The sequence below is a fragment of the Chiloscyllium plagiosum genome, unplaced genomic scaffold (genome assembly GCF_037043375.1).
Source record: "Chiloscyllium plagiosum isolate Xiang-an unplaced genomic scaffold, Cpla_swu_hap1 HiC_scaffold_11, whole genome shotgun sequence".
NCBI classification, from domain to species: Eukaryota; Metazoa; Chordata; class Chondrichthyes; order Orectolobiformes; family Hemiscylliidae; genus Chiloscyllium; species Chiloscyllium plagiosum.
Window position 1 is genome coordinate 34,239,784 of NW_028270149.1, and position 16,456 is coordinate 34,256,239.

Here is a 16,456-nt window from a genome sequence, read left to right on the forward strand (position 1 = left end):
AAGTGACTACTTTAGCAGATTAACACCTGCACACACACAACATGGGTGCTGGGGAAAATAAAAAATAAAATAAAATAAAAAAAACAGAAGTGTCAGACACCCTGCTCACTTTGAGAGAAAAAAATAAACAGAAGTGTCAGACATCCTGAAAAAAAATAAACAGGGCTGTCAGAGATTCTGCACACTCAGAGCTAGCTGTAATGAAGCTGGGCCAGTGTCAAGTATTATTGACATGTAAATAAAGGTGACTTGGTGACCAGCCTCAGTGGAATTATTTCACTACAGTGTAATTGTAAGGCTGTCAGCTAATCAAGAGGTTTGAGTAAAGTTTAATTTCCTCTGGCACGTTCTCCTGGCTCAGCTATTAACTCATTTACTTGAAATTAAGCTCTCGAACTTGAAACTTAAGCAACATGCTGCATTAGCTGAATCCTGAGAACAAACAACAATCATGAAACCACTTTCTCCCAAGCTTCGTATTCCAGTTTTACATTAATTTAGATTTTTAGCTATGTGTTGTCTGTGTTTTGGTAGAGCAGCAAAGGAAGGTGTAGTTGTTTATTTATATGCTCATTGTGTTTTGATATGTCGTTCAGTCATTTAGTGCTGTACAACTTTTACGTAAGCATTCAGATTTTAGATGGTTGTGTCTGAATTGATAGATTGACCTCCCAACTCCTATATTCAATACACTGACCAACAAAGGTAAGCATACCAAATGCCTCCTTCATTATCCTATCTATCTATAACTCCACTTTCAAGGAACTATGAACCTTCACTCCAAGGTCCCTTTGTTCAACAACATTCCCCAGGAACTTACCGCTAAGTGTATAAGTTCTGCCCTGATTTGCCTTTCCAGAATGCAACACCTCACCTTTGTCAAAATTAAATTCCATCTGCCACTTCTTGGCTCATAGGCCCATCTGATCAAGATCCCGTTGTATTCTGAGGTAACTTTCTTCACTGTCCACTATAGCTCCAATTTTGGTATCGTCTGTAAACTTGCTAACCATATCTCCTATGTTCACATCCAAATCATTTATATAAAAGCAATGAACCCAATACTGATCCTTATGGCACACCACTGGTCACAGGCCTCCAGTCTGGAAAGCAACCCTCCACCATTAGCCCTGTCTTCCACCTTTGAACCAGTTCTGTATCCAAATGGCTAGTTCTCCCTGTATTCCATGTGATTCAACCTTGCTAACATGTCTACCATGAGGAATCACCTTACTGAAGTCCATATAGATTACGTGCACTGCTCTGCCCTCATCAATCCTCTTTGTTACTTATTCAAAATACTCAATCATTGATTATGGGAGTTGGGTGGTCATGTTGTGGATGTACAGGACATTAGATTAGATTCCCTACAGTGCAAAAACAGGCCCTTCCGCCCAACCAGTCCACATCGGCCCTCCGAAGAGTAACCCACCCAGTCCCATTTCCCTCTGACTAATGCACCTAGCACTGTGAACCATTTAGCATGGCCAATGTACCTGACCTGCACATCTTTGGACTGTGGGAGGAAACCGGAGCACCCGGAGGAAACCCATGCAGACACAGGGAGATTGTGCAAACTCCACACAGACAGTTGCCCGAGGCTAGAATCGAACCTGGGACCCTGGTGCTGTGAGGCAGCAGTGCTAACCACTGAGCCACCATGCTGCCCCAAGTAGTTTGACTACTTTTGAAATACTGAGTGCGATTCTGGTCTCCTTGCTGTAGGAAGGATGTTGTGAAACTTGAAAGTGTTCAGAAAAATTTACAAGGATGGTGCCAGAGTTGGAGAGTTTGAGTTATAGGGAGAGGCTATTTTCCCTGGAGTGTCAGAGGTTGAGGGGTGACTTTATAGAAGTTTCATAAATCATGAGGGTACATGGTTAGGGTAAATAGATAAGCTCTTAACCCCTGAGTGGGTGAGTCCAAAATGTGAGGGCATAGGATTAAGGTGAGAAGGGAAAGATTTAAAAGGGACCTAATAGGCAACTTGTTTTGCATGAAAGGTGGTGCATATATGGAATAAGCTCCCAGAGGAAATGGTAGTGACAGACACTTCTTTGAGGAGCTTTGCCATGTATCATCAGTAAAAAGAACCATTGTGTTTACAAGCTTGACAGAAGGTATTATATAAAATTCGACAGATTTTGAAGTAAATCATGCTGTTACATCCTTACTTTACACGTGGAACATTTTAATTGATTTCCATTTCTTATACTGAATCCAGTTCACTCAGAGTTGGCTGATTTCCTTTTCCTGATATCTCATTAATAATCAGTACAAGTTTACACCCCCTCAAATTTCTCCTTAGTTCTCAATACATAGTGATTATAATAAATCCTCTTTACTAATCTCTATGTTCAAAATGCATTTGGGAAACCAGGCCTTATGTGTGCACTAAAGCCATTAAGATATGTTATTTAGGCAGTGCATTGGATGAAATTGATGCAAAACAGTAGATTTATAATTGTTACTCATTACACTGCGCAAGATCATGAGATACATACAAACATTAAGGAATTATCTGTTTAGTCTTCCTATCATATTATCCAACTGGTTCTTGAGTAATTCTAAACTTTATACTGTCAAAAGTGTAGGTTAACCTCCCTTGTACTTACATAAAAAAAACTTCCCTGATCCTGAACACAGAATTATATCCAGAATTACCATCACTTTCTCGAACTGGATTTCTTTGCATATATGGAGTGTAATTGACAGAGGCAATTCAGGTGATTATACTTAGATGTCTTCCCACACAGTGTAAAAATGCATAAAGTGTAGGCGGACCACAGTACTATACATTTTCAGAAGAAAGGCCTCTGACTTATTCCCTGTTAATTTAAAATATAATTCAGTGTTCTGACCATTTAGTTGAATAAAGTTGAAAAGTGACTTAACATGCTAAATGCCACTCATAATAACACTGAGTGCTTTGGCTAAGTTTGCACAATTGTGTAGGCCTGCCAAATAGTACTTTAATATGGAGTACCTTTCGTTTTATACTGCATTATATTTAATTTGCTGTTGTTTTACAGATTTTATTTTGTTACCTTTAAAAGTCCCAGGCTACTTCTTCCAGATCAGTCTAATGCATTTAGTATCAGTTGTGAAGCTGACCACTTTTCATGAACATTCTGAAACCAAATTATTAATGTAAATTATAAAAGGTGCCACCGTAGATACATGGGATATTTCATAATTTTAAGTTATGACGAATTACAAAATAGTGATGTCAGATTGACCTACAATTGTGTGCTCTCCCTTCTATTGACTTTAATGAAAGGAAAAGAAGCTGTTACAGATAACTTCACCAATTTTACACTTTAGCCTGAAGTTAAAATTCTACAAAAAGCCACCCCTACCCTGCCCTATCATCAACTGTTTACATTACTACCGATTTCCTTCATTTTTATCAACTCGACCAGTGAGCTGAGGGATGGCAGATAGAGTTTAATTTAGATGAAAGGTGATGCATTTTGGTAAGCCAAACCAGGGCAGGACTTATACAGTTAATAGTGGCGCCCTGTGAAGTGTTGTTGAGCAGAGACCTAAGGGTGTAGATACATAGTTCCTTGAAAGTGGTGTCACATGTAGAGAGGATGGTGAAGGTGGTGTTTGGTACACTTGCCTTCTTCATCAGTCAGTGCATTGAGTATTGGAGTTGGGATGTCATGTTATGACTGTACATGACATTGGTGAAGCCACATTTGGAGTACTGCATAAATTTCTGGTTGCCCTGCTATGGATAGATGTTATTAAACTGGAAAGGATCCAAAAAATATTTACAAGGATGTCACAAAGGCTGGAGGATTTGAGTTATATGGATAGGCTGGGACGTTTTTCCCCTGGAGAGTAGAAGGATGAGAGGCGACCTTATAGTATGAAATCAAGGGGAGGACAGGGTGGGGAATACAGATAAGATGAATAGTCAAGTTCTTTTCCCTCGGGCAGGGAAATCCAAACTAGAGGGCACAGGTTTATGGTGCAAGGAAAAAGATATAAAAGGGACCGGAGGGGCAAATCTTTCACACAGAGGGTGGTGCGTATATGAAATGAGCTGCCAGAGGAAGCATTGTGGTGAGTGCAATTACAACATTTAAAAGACATTTTGACAAGTACATGGATAGTAAGGGTTTAGAGGGATATCTGCCAAATGCAAACAAATAGGACTAGTCCAGTTTAGGAATCCTGGTCGGCATGGGTGAGGTGGGCCAAAGGCTCTGCTTCCGTGCTTTATGACTATGGCTTTTTCTTGAATTTAAGCTTTAGTGTCAACATGGCAGTTCCCTTTGATTTGAGTTAGATAACCACAAGTTCTAATCCCATCATGATAAGAGTGGCATGATCTGGGCTGGTGTTTCAGTGCAGTACTAGGAGAGAATGGAAAGTATCAACCATATGACACCAGGTCCTTAAAATCTGCTAGGAGCTGAACTTTGAGAATCTCTTTAGTTTGCTGCTTTGTCCTCAGACCAAAAAATGACAGGTAGCCTCACCACCAGCTTCTTGCGGAGTGGCCCTCTCGATAACTGCAGGAAATTGGAATGAGATATGAGAAAATCAGTACATTACCTGACCATATACAGGTCAACAATATAAAGAAAGGAAAAATACTGGTTTTTTTGTCAAATAAATTGACTGTTATTTATGTGTTTGTATTTAGTGGTTGTTTTCTAAATGCTAATTCACACCCTGTTGTAACAGATACATTTGGCACCACTGTCAAGTTGTGTTCTTTTTCTTATAATTTAGCACTTGCTGCTGTGACAATAGTATTCAGCTGAGATGGACTTGGGTTGGAGACAGAGTGGTGAATAACATCTCCTTCCTGTAAAGGATGTGGCTGACATGCAGGCAGTATCTTCTAGGTTTTGGCCTTTTATTTGTTAGCACAAAATCTTAGTTGTATCTCCTGTGGCCACAGATTGTGTGATTATTTGCTATGAATTTGTGCATGCTGCTGAGCGCGTAAACGCGTGAATGCAAGAGCACATTACCTATACAGACTGTGTGATAAATTACATCAACTTGCATTTACAGCTTAAAGCACATTTAATGTAGCAAAATGTTCCAAGACGCTTTGCAGGAATGTGACATGTGGATGAGAATAAGCTGGCAAAATAACCATTAGGCTAATGGCCCTCATCTTTATTTATGAATAAGTGGTACTGTAATTTTAGGTGATAGCAATATGTAGTTAAATGCTCCTGTTGTAACAAAGTCGACTTTATAAAAATGTAATCTTGACCTTAGTCTACATTTCACTTTAAAAATTTAGTATTTGCCAACTAATTATCAGTTAAATTATCCATAACAAATGTAGAAAATTCTGAAAACACTCAGAAGCTCTGGTAGCACCTGTAAAGATAGAAACACATATCAAGTTGCTAGCTTTTTTAATAGAAAATTAAGTTATGTCACTAGAAGTGTAAATATATTTTTAACGACATATTAAGTGCTTATTATTGTCAATTAAATTCTCTTGCACTGAAGATTACCATTGTAAGTGTGAGGCTGCATTTTTACAGATTTTGACTTTATTTTGGATTATTTTATAATTGTCAAATTTATAACTATTTATTTATTTGTCCTTTCAGTCTTGCTATTGTCAAAATTTTCTTTTATCATTTTATTTCTCTTTCTGTATGTGATGTGACATTGAATTCACACACTGTAATTGTCCTTCCATCTCAGTTCTTCCTTTGTTTATATCTTAATCTTTAAATTGGTTTGTGTTGCAAGGTTTATGGCTCAGAGTTCTAATTTGCACATTGGCGAACAGTAGTAATCTGTAATGGTTGGGAGGTCATGTTGCAGCTGTACAACTGGTTAGGCCACTTTTGAAATACTGTGTTCAGTTCTGGTCTCCCTGCTATAGTATGGATGTTGCAAAACATGAAATGGTTCAGAAAAAGTTTGAAAGGATGTTGCCAGGTCTGGATGGTTATAGCTATAGGGGGAGGCTGAATATACTGGGGATATTTTGCTTGGGCATCGGAGGCTGAAGGGTGACTTTGTAGAGATGTATAAAATCATGAGGGGCATGGATAAGGTAAATAGACAAGGTCTTTTCCCCAGGTTGCGGAGTCCAAAACTAGAGGGCACTGGTTTAAGGTGAGAGGGGAAAGATTTAAAAGCGACCTAAGGGGAAACTTTTTCACATAGATGGAGGTGCATATATGGAATGAACTGCCAGAGGAAGTAGTGGAGGTGGGTACAATTACAATGTTTAAATGGCATCTGGATGAGTATATGAATAGGAAGGATTTAGAGGGATATGGGCCAAATGCTGGCAAATGTGAATAGATTTATCTATGATATCTTGTCAGCATAGATGAGCTGGTACGAAGGGTCTGTTTCCATATTGTATAGCTCTGTGACTCTATGATTCCATGCATTGAATTTGCCTCCTCCAGCAAGTTCTGGGTCATAATTTGCTATTGAATCCTAAATGGAGAAGTTAGGACAGTTGTCCAATTGTTTATTGAATAGTAAAAATAGCAAAGGAGGAATGAGAGGTTGAGAATTGCGAACTTTAGAGGGTATGTCCAGACTATAATTTAAAAGATGCCAAGTTTTTGGAAGATTGTAAGGCTGTATGAGTTTAGAGAAATAGGGAGATGTGGAGACAAGGAGGGATTTGAATAGAAGGATGAAAATTCAACCTTGATGTTGCAGTGCTAAACGTTTTGATGTCCACTTAGTGAAGCAAGAGACCAGAAGCCAATCTTTTGGCAGGTTTAAATTTATTCACAAAGTATAAATGTATAGCTCCTAACTCTACACCAACAATGTCAATAACTGTTTCTGTACACTTTTGAGTGCCAATGAAGTTTATTTAAAATTCCATTATGGGGAGTGATAATGCACTCTGCACCCTGCTGTTCCCAACAACTGCAGAAGACCTCACGTGTAGGATACCTGGGCACAGATGTAACCAGGAGGGTGAGGGCCTCTTGACTGCCCTTTACCTCAGAGTCAAACAGCATGGAAACAGACTCTTCAGTCCAACTTGACCATACTGACCAGGTTTGCCAAACTTAACACTTGCCTCTATTTGATCCATATCACTGTAAACCTTTCTTATTTACCTGCCCTAATGTCTTTTAAATGTTGTAATTGTACCCACCCCTCCCACTTCCTCTGGCAGTTCATTTCACACAAGCACCACCACCGGAGTCAAAATGTTGCCCCTCAGGTCTCTTTTAAATCTTTCACCTCTCACCTTAAACATATGCTTTCTAGTTTTGGACTCCCCTTCCCTTGGAAAAAGACCTTGGTTAGTCACCCTATCTATGTTCCTCATGATTTTATAAGCCTCCAAAAGGTCTCTCTGAGCTTCCGATACACCAGGGAAATAAGTCCCAGCCTCTCCCTGTGACTCACTGTCCAGTCTTGACAATATATTGTAATTTATTTCTGCACCTTTTCCAGTTTAACAACATCCTTCTGATAGCAGAGTGACTAGAATTGTTCATAGTATTCCAAAAAGAGCCTCACCAATGTCTTGTACAGCTGCAATTAGTCATCTTAACGCCTGTACTCAATGCTCTGACCAATGAAGGCAAGCATGCTAAATGCCTTCACCACCCTATCTACATGTGACAACGCTTTCAAAGAACTATCAACCTGCACCCTTAAGTCCCTTTGTTCAGCAACACTTCACCTGTGGCTGTTGATGATAGAAATATCTTTGCTAGCAACCCTGTAATCTCTTCCCTAGCTTCCCACAATGTTCTGGGATACACCTGATCAGGTCCTAGGCTTTTATCTATCATTATGCCTTTTAAGGTCTCCAGCATCTCCTATTCTCTAATGTGCAGGCTTTTCAACTCAAATATCTTTTTATCCGGTAGAATTTTCCTTAATGGAGTTTATGTTTAGCACTGGTTGTTTGAGATCATCACCTCCACTTAAGGCCAGAATGTATGTTCTTGCATGATCACATGATTTTCAGCTTGTTATTTATGTATAAAAGTTGTTTCATGAGTTGAACAGTGAATCTTAAGGAACACATGAAGTTTTTAATCTGCCTGAATCTTCTAGCATTCAGGGTCTAGACCATATTTAAAGACAGGAGTACATCCCCAGTGGCAGTGGTGGGACGTTTTCTCATCAGACCTTATCAAGGTAGCAGTGCAGCTCAGTACCTGTGTCTCCAAACAACAGACACCAATGCAGGAAAAAGATCACTATAAACAGATGAGAAAGGGGTGAATCTCACTCCCCTTCTTTTCAAACTCCTCAGTTGCCTGCAATAAGTGTTTATCATTTTTAGCTTGAGGGCAATGCCTCTTACTAATAAAAACATAATTATTCAATCTCTACTGTATCAGTAAAGAGCCAATTGCATAGTTTTCTTGAGTGAAAGCAAGAGAAATATTATCTGTTAACCCTGACAAAAATAATCAAGGCACAATACCATGCATACATACTCCCATCTGCACAAAATTAATAAGGATAGTGCCCAGTACAGAAGAAAGATGAAAGGAATAAACAATGACAGTCTTTAGGTTGTCCTTGAGAATTAAGATCTTAGTCTGACACTACAGTTGTTTATTGTGTTTCCTCAGCAGTAACAAATATTCAGTTGACCTTTGAGTTTCTAATTGTTTTTAATGTTTCTTTTTAATCAGTTCTGTCACCAGGCACCTTTCCTTCTGAAGAGACTGAGAAAGCCCTGTCTCCAGCTTGATCCAGCTTCAGGCAAAAATCTATCTTTCTGCTCTGCACAAAGCAAATCCCTGATGTAAAATCTGGTTTATTTTCTCAATTTGTTTCCAAACTTGATAATCCAGGTGATGGCGTTCATGTCGAATATCAGAAACTAATCATATGGTGTAAATCAGAATAGCAGATGAGGCGTTCAGAACTGTTTGTGTGGGCTAGGCTCAATGCCTTCTGATAACATGTTAATTTCAGTTCAAATGATGTTTACTATCCCACATTTTTATTTCTTCTTCATTCACCAAATGTGGGTATTGCTAGCTAGGCCTGCATTTATTATCCATCCCCAATTGCCCAGAGAGCCATAAACAGTCAATCACATTGCTGTGGGCTTGGAGTCCATATCGACTAGACAGGGACAGATTTTATTTTCTACAGGGCATTAATGAACCAGATGCATTTTTAATGACAATTGACAGTGGTTATGATCACTGTTAGGCCAGCCAGCTATTATATATGTTTTCAAATGATGTAATCTGCCTTTGTAGGATTCAAACATACATCCCCAGAATGTTGACCTGTGCTTGCGGATTGCTAGTCCAATGACATTACCACTACACCATCACTTTCCCTTGATACCCTTCACTTCCCTTCATTTGTTTCATGAAGCTTGGTTAACTTGTGTAGTCAGCTGATTGTTCTGGCTGCTGTGTTTTTCTGCAACTATTTCAGTTCATGTAAGATTTAGATTACTCTCATGATTTTAGATTTAAATTACTTACAGTATGGAAACAGGCCCTTCGACCCAACATGTCTACACTGACCTTCCAAAGAGCAACCCACCCAGACCCATTCCTCTACCTTTACCCCTTCACCTAACACTACAGGCAATTTAGCATGGCCAATTCACCTAACCTGCACATCTTAGGACCTGGAGTAAACCCACGCAGACATGGGGAGAATGTGCAAACCCCACACAGACAGTTGCCTGAGGTGGGAATTGTAAGTCCTAGTATTAAAATATGATGATGGCATTTGAAAATAAATAGTCCATATTCTATCACTATTGTAGCAGTTAAATGATCTCCTGTGTTTCACAGGATAAGTGACACCATCAATTAATTGTAAACTGGCACTCAGGTGTGGAGAGACCATTGCAGTGCCTGCATCAAGGAAAAGGAAAGAATGTTATAGGAAGCCAATGAAGAATTTGACTGCTGGGGGCTATTCTCAGCTGTGTAGTGCAAGACATTTGTTATATTAGAGGTTGATTCTAATTATTCTTATTCATTTTCTTGTACATTCCAGGCACCATTGGCCTTCAGCAGAGGATGAAAAAAAAGAGACCTTCCCACCACCATCTATATCTTAGAAATTTCAGAGGATGCACTGGCAAGGTGTTCATGTACATGCTTTACCAGTAGAAGGCCATTGACCTTTGTGGCTCCAATATCTGGAGTAAGCACAGAGTCAAAGTCTACTAGGTAAAAACAATGACTGCAGATGCTGGAAATCAGATTCTGGATTAGTGGGAGAGCACAGCAGTTCAGGCAGCAGCCGAGGAGCAATAAAATTGAAGTTGTTTCGGGCAAAAACCCTTCATCAGGAATATAGGCAGAGAGCCTGAAGGGTGGAGAGATAAGTGATAGGAGGGTGTGGGTGGGAAAGAGGGTAGAGTGGATAGGTGGAAAAAGATAGGCAGGTAGGACAAGTCAAGGGGACAGTGCTGAGCTGGAAGTTTGGAACTGGGGTGAGGTGGGCAAAGGAGAAATGAGGAAACTGTTGAAGTCCACATTGATGCCCTGGGTTTGAAATGTTCCTTCTTCCTCTTGAAGAGAAGTTCTCTTTAAACTGTAGTCTCATTAAACTGCTAGGTTAAAGGATTAGAGCATCTCCTCCCAAGAGAAGGCAATGCTGGTCTTCCATTGGCACACTGTTCATTGCCTCAATGTCTGTTCCTAAAATTGTTGTGATCCAGTAAAAGAGAACTACCTCTTGGGTTTTGCAAAAAAAAAGTTCATGCAAGTGGTTTCAGACACTAATCTTGTCTGATGAGGTTAAAATAAAGACATTGGGCCTGGGACTTCGACATCACAGGAACCTGCACATCATGGAAAGTTTCATCTTGTGTGCGTGCTAGAGGGCAGCTCCTTGTGTCAAAATGTTAAGGTGGATTGACCTGGCACTTAAGTCTATCAGAGCTCCTTACCTACACAATCATGGAAGTCAAATTGTTCTAACCTTGATAGATCTGCCAATGAATCCTAGCTCCCACCTTCTCACACTCCACCTAGAAGGAGTTTCTAGTTAAGACAGTTGCCTTGCACCAATAGGTCACGGATCAGATAGATGCAATATTAGATTCATTCTCCTTCCTCTGTGGCAGTGTCCATACCTTAAAAAGATCATGAGATGGCAGTGATGGATTTTGGCTGAAGACTTCATGGGCTGCCACTGTGATACCATAAGTTTTGAAGCTATATGGAAATAGAACTCAGTTAGCACAATTTTCTATCCACTGGGGGCTCCTTCTCTACAGTCAGAAAAAGTCTGAACTATCACTCTGCTCCACTCCAATTTCCTCCTCTTGCTTTAGGTGTTACCTTTTGAAATTGAAAGATATTTTTGCTTGCTATATCAAGATTGCGCAATTTACTTTCATTATCAGAACACATGCTCAGCTCTCCCCATATCATTCATTAAGCTCCACCCATTCTTTACCTCAGTACCTTGTAACCCTTATCCCTGGTTTTTGCTGATCCCATCCATGTTCACATTGATTTCTCAACATTCTCCTGAGCCCTCAATCACCCAGGTCTTAATGCTACTCCTAAACTTCCAAGTTCCCATCCTTGAAGCTGCTTGGTTATCTTCCATATATCATCTTCGAAACCAAACCAGACTTTCCAGCTCCTACACTACTAGGTTCAACATATCCTGAGACCCAATATCACATGACATCTCCAGACATTAACTTCCCATAGCACTGGACACCTACAACCTTGTGGCTATTGCTTGTCAAACATTGGGGAGAAAGTGAGGTCTGCAGATGCTGGAGATCAAAGTTGAAACTTTATTGCTGGAACAGCACAGCAGGTCAGGCAGCATCCAGGGAACAGGAGATTCGACGTTTCGGGCACAGGCCCTTCTTCAGGAATGACTGAAGAAGGGCCTGTGCCCGAAACGTCGAATGTCAAACATTGGCCCAGGCCAAAAAAAAACCAACCTGGACAATATACCGGCCACTGCAGCAGACAGCTGGAACTGACAACTGGAAGCAGCAAATACAAATCACTAAATGCTGGAGGAAACATCACAGAAGCGCTTCACAGGAGGCTCCCAAACACTGAGGATGTCACCTAGACAGGGGACAAAACGTCTGCAACACAAATTCCCAGCTCGGTGAGCACCCGAGCTACAAGTCTTCTCCCAAACTCCGAACCCAAACTTTGAGCATTTACTGCTGTATACAACAGCAATTTTACAAGGGAGAGGAGTAGCAAAGCCAAGCCCCAACGCCTACTGTTCAACCAGTTTACAGGGAATTGAGGACAAACCACAAATCCCAGTTTCAAATATGAAAAGACATCAACAATGACATTTGTACATGAGACAATCCTGTTACATAGGAAAGTGCAGATAATACCGACCCAGCAAGCCCCCGTCCCTCCCACCTTTCGACCACTCCAAGGCAGCCCGCCCCTATGTACCTTCCGGCTCTGTTACTCCATGCCCCTTCCAGTTCAGTCCACCCTGACATCTTTCGACCACCTCTGGGACAGCCTGCCCCAGTACCTGCCCAGGTGACAGCACGGAGGACGGCTACCCGCCTTCTGGTGAAGAATCAGTCCCTACATACCATTGGGCTCTCACCCACCCAGATGCGCCGTCCGGCCAGTGGCCTATCCTGAATACCTTCCAGCCACTTCTAGGACAGCCTGTCCTCTTCCCTGGGATGACTGTGCAGGGTAGCCCACAAGCTTTCCGGATCTCAACCTGCCCCTATGCGCCTTCTTGCTCTTGGCTGCTCTGACACCTAACCACCTCTAGGACAGCATGTCCTGATTACCTCTTCTCAGGACGACAGCACTCAATGGCCTACCCCCCACCATCTAGCTCTTTGGATGACTGGCATCAGGTTGGCCTACCTACCCTCTGGCTCTTGGGGTGACAGTTTTCAGGATGACCCATGAGTCTCCCAGCTCACAGTAAGACCTGCCAGACCCAGGGACACGCAAGACAGTGCGGGTGATAACTCCAACAAACCATATGACAGTTAGTTACCAACAAACAGTCCTTTCTAGTCCAGACTCCATTAGCACTACATTTTGAAGAAAAAAAATGTCTGAGTCCATTTCCAGGAACGGAGTCCACTCCAGTATACAATGTGCATTGTTAGAAATAGAGACCGCTCCAAATTGCAGAGTCTGTTGCTAAAAACAGAGTCCACAACCAAGGGCTGAGTCCACTCCTGAAGGCAGCAAATGCACACCCCGCAGGTGTTCAGTTTCCATGGAGTCTTGGCCCAGCCTTGGAAAACCAGGGCCACTCACCAGAACACAGTACATTGTAAAAGGTGCAGTTAACTCACAGGGGTTTTTGGTCCACTCCTGAAGGCAAGATCTTCTCCAAAACACAGCAAGTGCTCACCTCCTAGCGCACACACAGGTGATCAATCTTCAGAGGCCTAGTCCCAGGGCTAGGCCTTCCCACAGGAACAGCTCCTCTGGTAAAATGTATGTCTTCCACAAGGGTTCAGCCCAAACACCAAAAACAGTGAGAACACACATTAAAAACAAAAGGAAACTAGAGTCCAAGGGCTAAGCCCTTACACAAAATTAACATTTTTACTTTTGAGAAAAGGACAAAGGAGAGAAAAAAGTAACAGGCTGTAACTAGCCAGTGAAACAATTGTCTAATGAGAACTGAGTTACACCTGAAACAGATTATGTGTTCAACTCCTGATGCAAATCAGCCCTCACGAAAAGGAATACCAGTTAACAAACTGGCTAAATAATTCAGCCAGTTCAGGAATCAGGTTTCCCCTCCAAAAAAAAAGCAGAAAGAAACAGTAACATACTGACTGTAACACCAGCCAGCACAGTCAGTCCCCTAAACTGAGGTGACATGGAATCTCCTGTATTTTTATTTTATTAAACAATTACAAAAGAGTTTACAGAAAAACAGTTAACATTTACAGCTGTATACAACAGCAATTTTACAAGGAAGAGAAACAGCAAAGCTAGGCCCCAAATCCTACTGTTCAACCATTTTACAGGGAGATGAGGACAAACCTCAAATCCCAGTTTCACATATGACAAGACAGCGACAGTGACAGTGACATTTGTACATATAAAGCCAATCCAGTTACATAAAACAGTGCATACAATACAGACCCAGCAAGCCCACGTCCCTCCCACCTTCCGACCTCTAAGGCAGCCCGCCCCTACATACCTTCTGGCTCTCAGTCTACCCCATGCCCCTTCCAGTTCTCGGTCCGCCCTGACACCTTTCGACCACCTCTACGACAGCCCACCCCAGTACCCGCCCGGGGTGACAGCAGTCAGGACGGCCTACCCACCTTCCGGCTTCACTAACCACCCTCAGCACCTTCGACCACCTCTGGGGCAGCCCGCATTCTGGTGAAGAGTCTGCTCCTACGTACCTCTGGGTTCTCACCCACCCCGATGTGCCGTCTAGCCAGTGGGCTAACCTGACACCTTCCAGCCACGTCTAGGAGCACCTGTCCCCTTCCCTGGGATGACAGCATGCATGGTAGCCCACAAGCTTTCCAGATCTTAGCCTGCCCCTACGCGCCTTCTGGCTCTCAGCTGCTCTGACACCTTCGACCACCTCTAGGACAGTCCATCCCGATCACCCCTTCTCGGGACGACAGCGCTCAGAACAGCCTACCCACCATCTGGCTCTTGGGGTGACTGGCATCAAGGTGGCCTACCCACACTTCGGCTCTCAGGGTGACAGCTTTCAGGATGACCCATGAGCCTCTGAGCTCACAGTAAGACCTGCAAGACCCATGGACACAAGACAGTGCAGGTGATAGACCCAACAAACAACACAATACAGTTAATTACCAAAAAGTCCTTTCTGGTACATAGTCCAAATAGAGTCTTCAAAATATAGAATCCATTCCCAGGAATGGAGTCCACTCCAGTTTTTAAGGTGCATTATCCAAAATGGAGTCCACTCCTGAAGGCAGCAAATGCACACCCCACAGCACAGGTGTTCAGTCTCCATGGAGTCCTGACCCAGCCTTGGAAAACCAGGCCCACTCACAGGAACATAGTACATGTGCAGTTAACTCAGGGGTTTGATCCACTCCTGAAGGCAAGGTCTTCACCCAAACTCCAGGATACAGCAAGTGCTCACCTCCCAGTACACACTGGTGTTCAATCTTCAGAGGCCCAGTCCCAGGGGTAGGCCTCCCCACAAGAACACAGTTCCTCTGGTAAAATGTAAGTCTTCCACAAGGACTCAGTCCAAACACCAAAAACATAAGAACACATACAAAAAAAGGGAAACTAGAGTTCAAGGGCTAAGCCCTACCACAAAATTAACATTTTTTCACTATGAGAAAAAGACAAAGAGTAACACATAGGCTATAACCAACCAGTGAAACAACAACCCCCTAATGAGAACTGAGTTACACCTGAAACATTATGTGCATCAGGAGTTTAACAAAATCAGTCCACACTAAAAGGAATGCCAGTTAACAGCTAAATAATTCAGCCAGTTCAGGAATCAGGTTTCCCCCTCCCAAAAGAAAGGGAAACAGAAACTAACAGTAACATACTGACTAAGACCAGGCAGCACTGAGTCAGTCCCCTAAACTGAGGTGACGCCGAATCTCCTGTTTTTTTTTTCCTATTTATAACATTTTATTAAACAAATTACAAAACAACTTACAAAAAAAGTTAACATTTACAGCTGTATTCAACAGCAGTTTTACAAGAGAGAGGAGCAGCAAAGCTAGGCCCCAAACCCTACCTTTCAACCAGTTTACAGGGAATTGAGGACAAACCACGAATCCCAGTTTCAAATATAAAAAGACTGCAACAAATGACCTTTATACGCAAGACAATCCAGTTACATAAAAAGAATGCAGACAATACAGACCCAGCAAGCCCCTGTCCCTCCCACCTTCCAGCCACTCTAAGGCAGCCCACCCCGACGCACCTTCCAGCTCCCGATCCAACCCATGCCCCTTCCAGTTCTTGGCCCACCCTGACACACCTTTTGACCACCTCTGGGACAGCCTGCCCCGGTACCTGCCCGGGGTGACAGCGCTGAGGACGGCTACCCACCTTCTGGCTCTCGGTCTGCCCCTATATACCGTTGGTCTCACCCAGCCCGATGCAGATCCGGCCAGTGGGCTATCCTGGCACACCTTCTGGCTACCTCTAGGACAGCCTGTCCCCTTCCCTGGGACGACACGTGCAGGGTAGCCCGCAAGCCTTCCGGAACTCAGCCCGCCACTACGTGCCTTCTGGCTCTTGGCTGCTCTGAGCCACCTTTCGACCACCTCTATGACAGCCCGTCCAGATTACCCCTTCTCGGGACGACAGTGCTCAGAACAGCCTACCAACCATCTGGCTCACAGGGTGACTGGCATCAGGGTGGCCTACCCACCCTCCAGCTTTTGGGACAGCCTACCAACCTTCAGGTTCACGAAATGGCCTACCCACCCTCCAGCTCTCAGGCTGACAGCTTTCAGGACAACCCAGGAGCCTCCCAGCTCACAGCAAGGCCTGCCGGACCCAGATACATGCAAGAC

At 42.7% G+C, this 16,456-nt stretch overlaps 1 long non-coding RNA gene across 2 annotated transcripts in view; it reads right to left on the reverse strand.

The window, feature by feature from the left end:
* The window catches only part of LOC122557509 (uncharacterized), an 80,903-nt gene extending 67,318 nt beyond the window's left edge, over nucleotides 1-13,585 (reverse strand). The window contains exons 1-2 of one of the 2 annotated variants that reach the window (XR_015758638.1): nucleotides 13,315-13,585; nucleotides 11,060-11,141 (exon numbers count right to left, since the gene is read on the reverse strand). This is a non-coding gene — a long non-coding RNA (uncharacterized LOC122557509). Of the gene's footprint in view, nucleotides 1-11,059; nucleotides 11,142-13,255 lie in introns of both variants that reach the window. The other variant, XR_015758639.1, reaches the window with a different exon arrangement.
* Nucleotides 13,586-16,456: the final 2,871 nt, after the last annotated feature.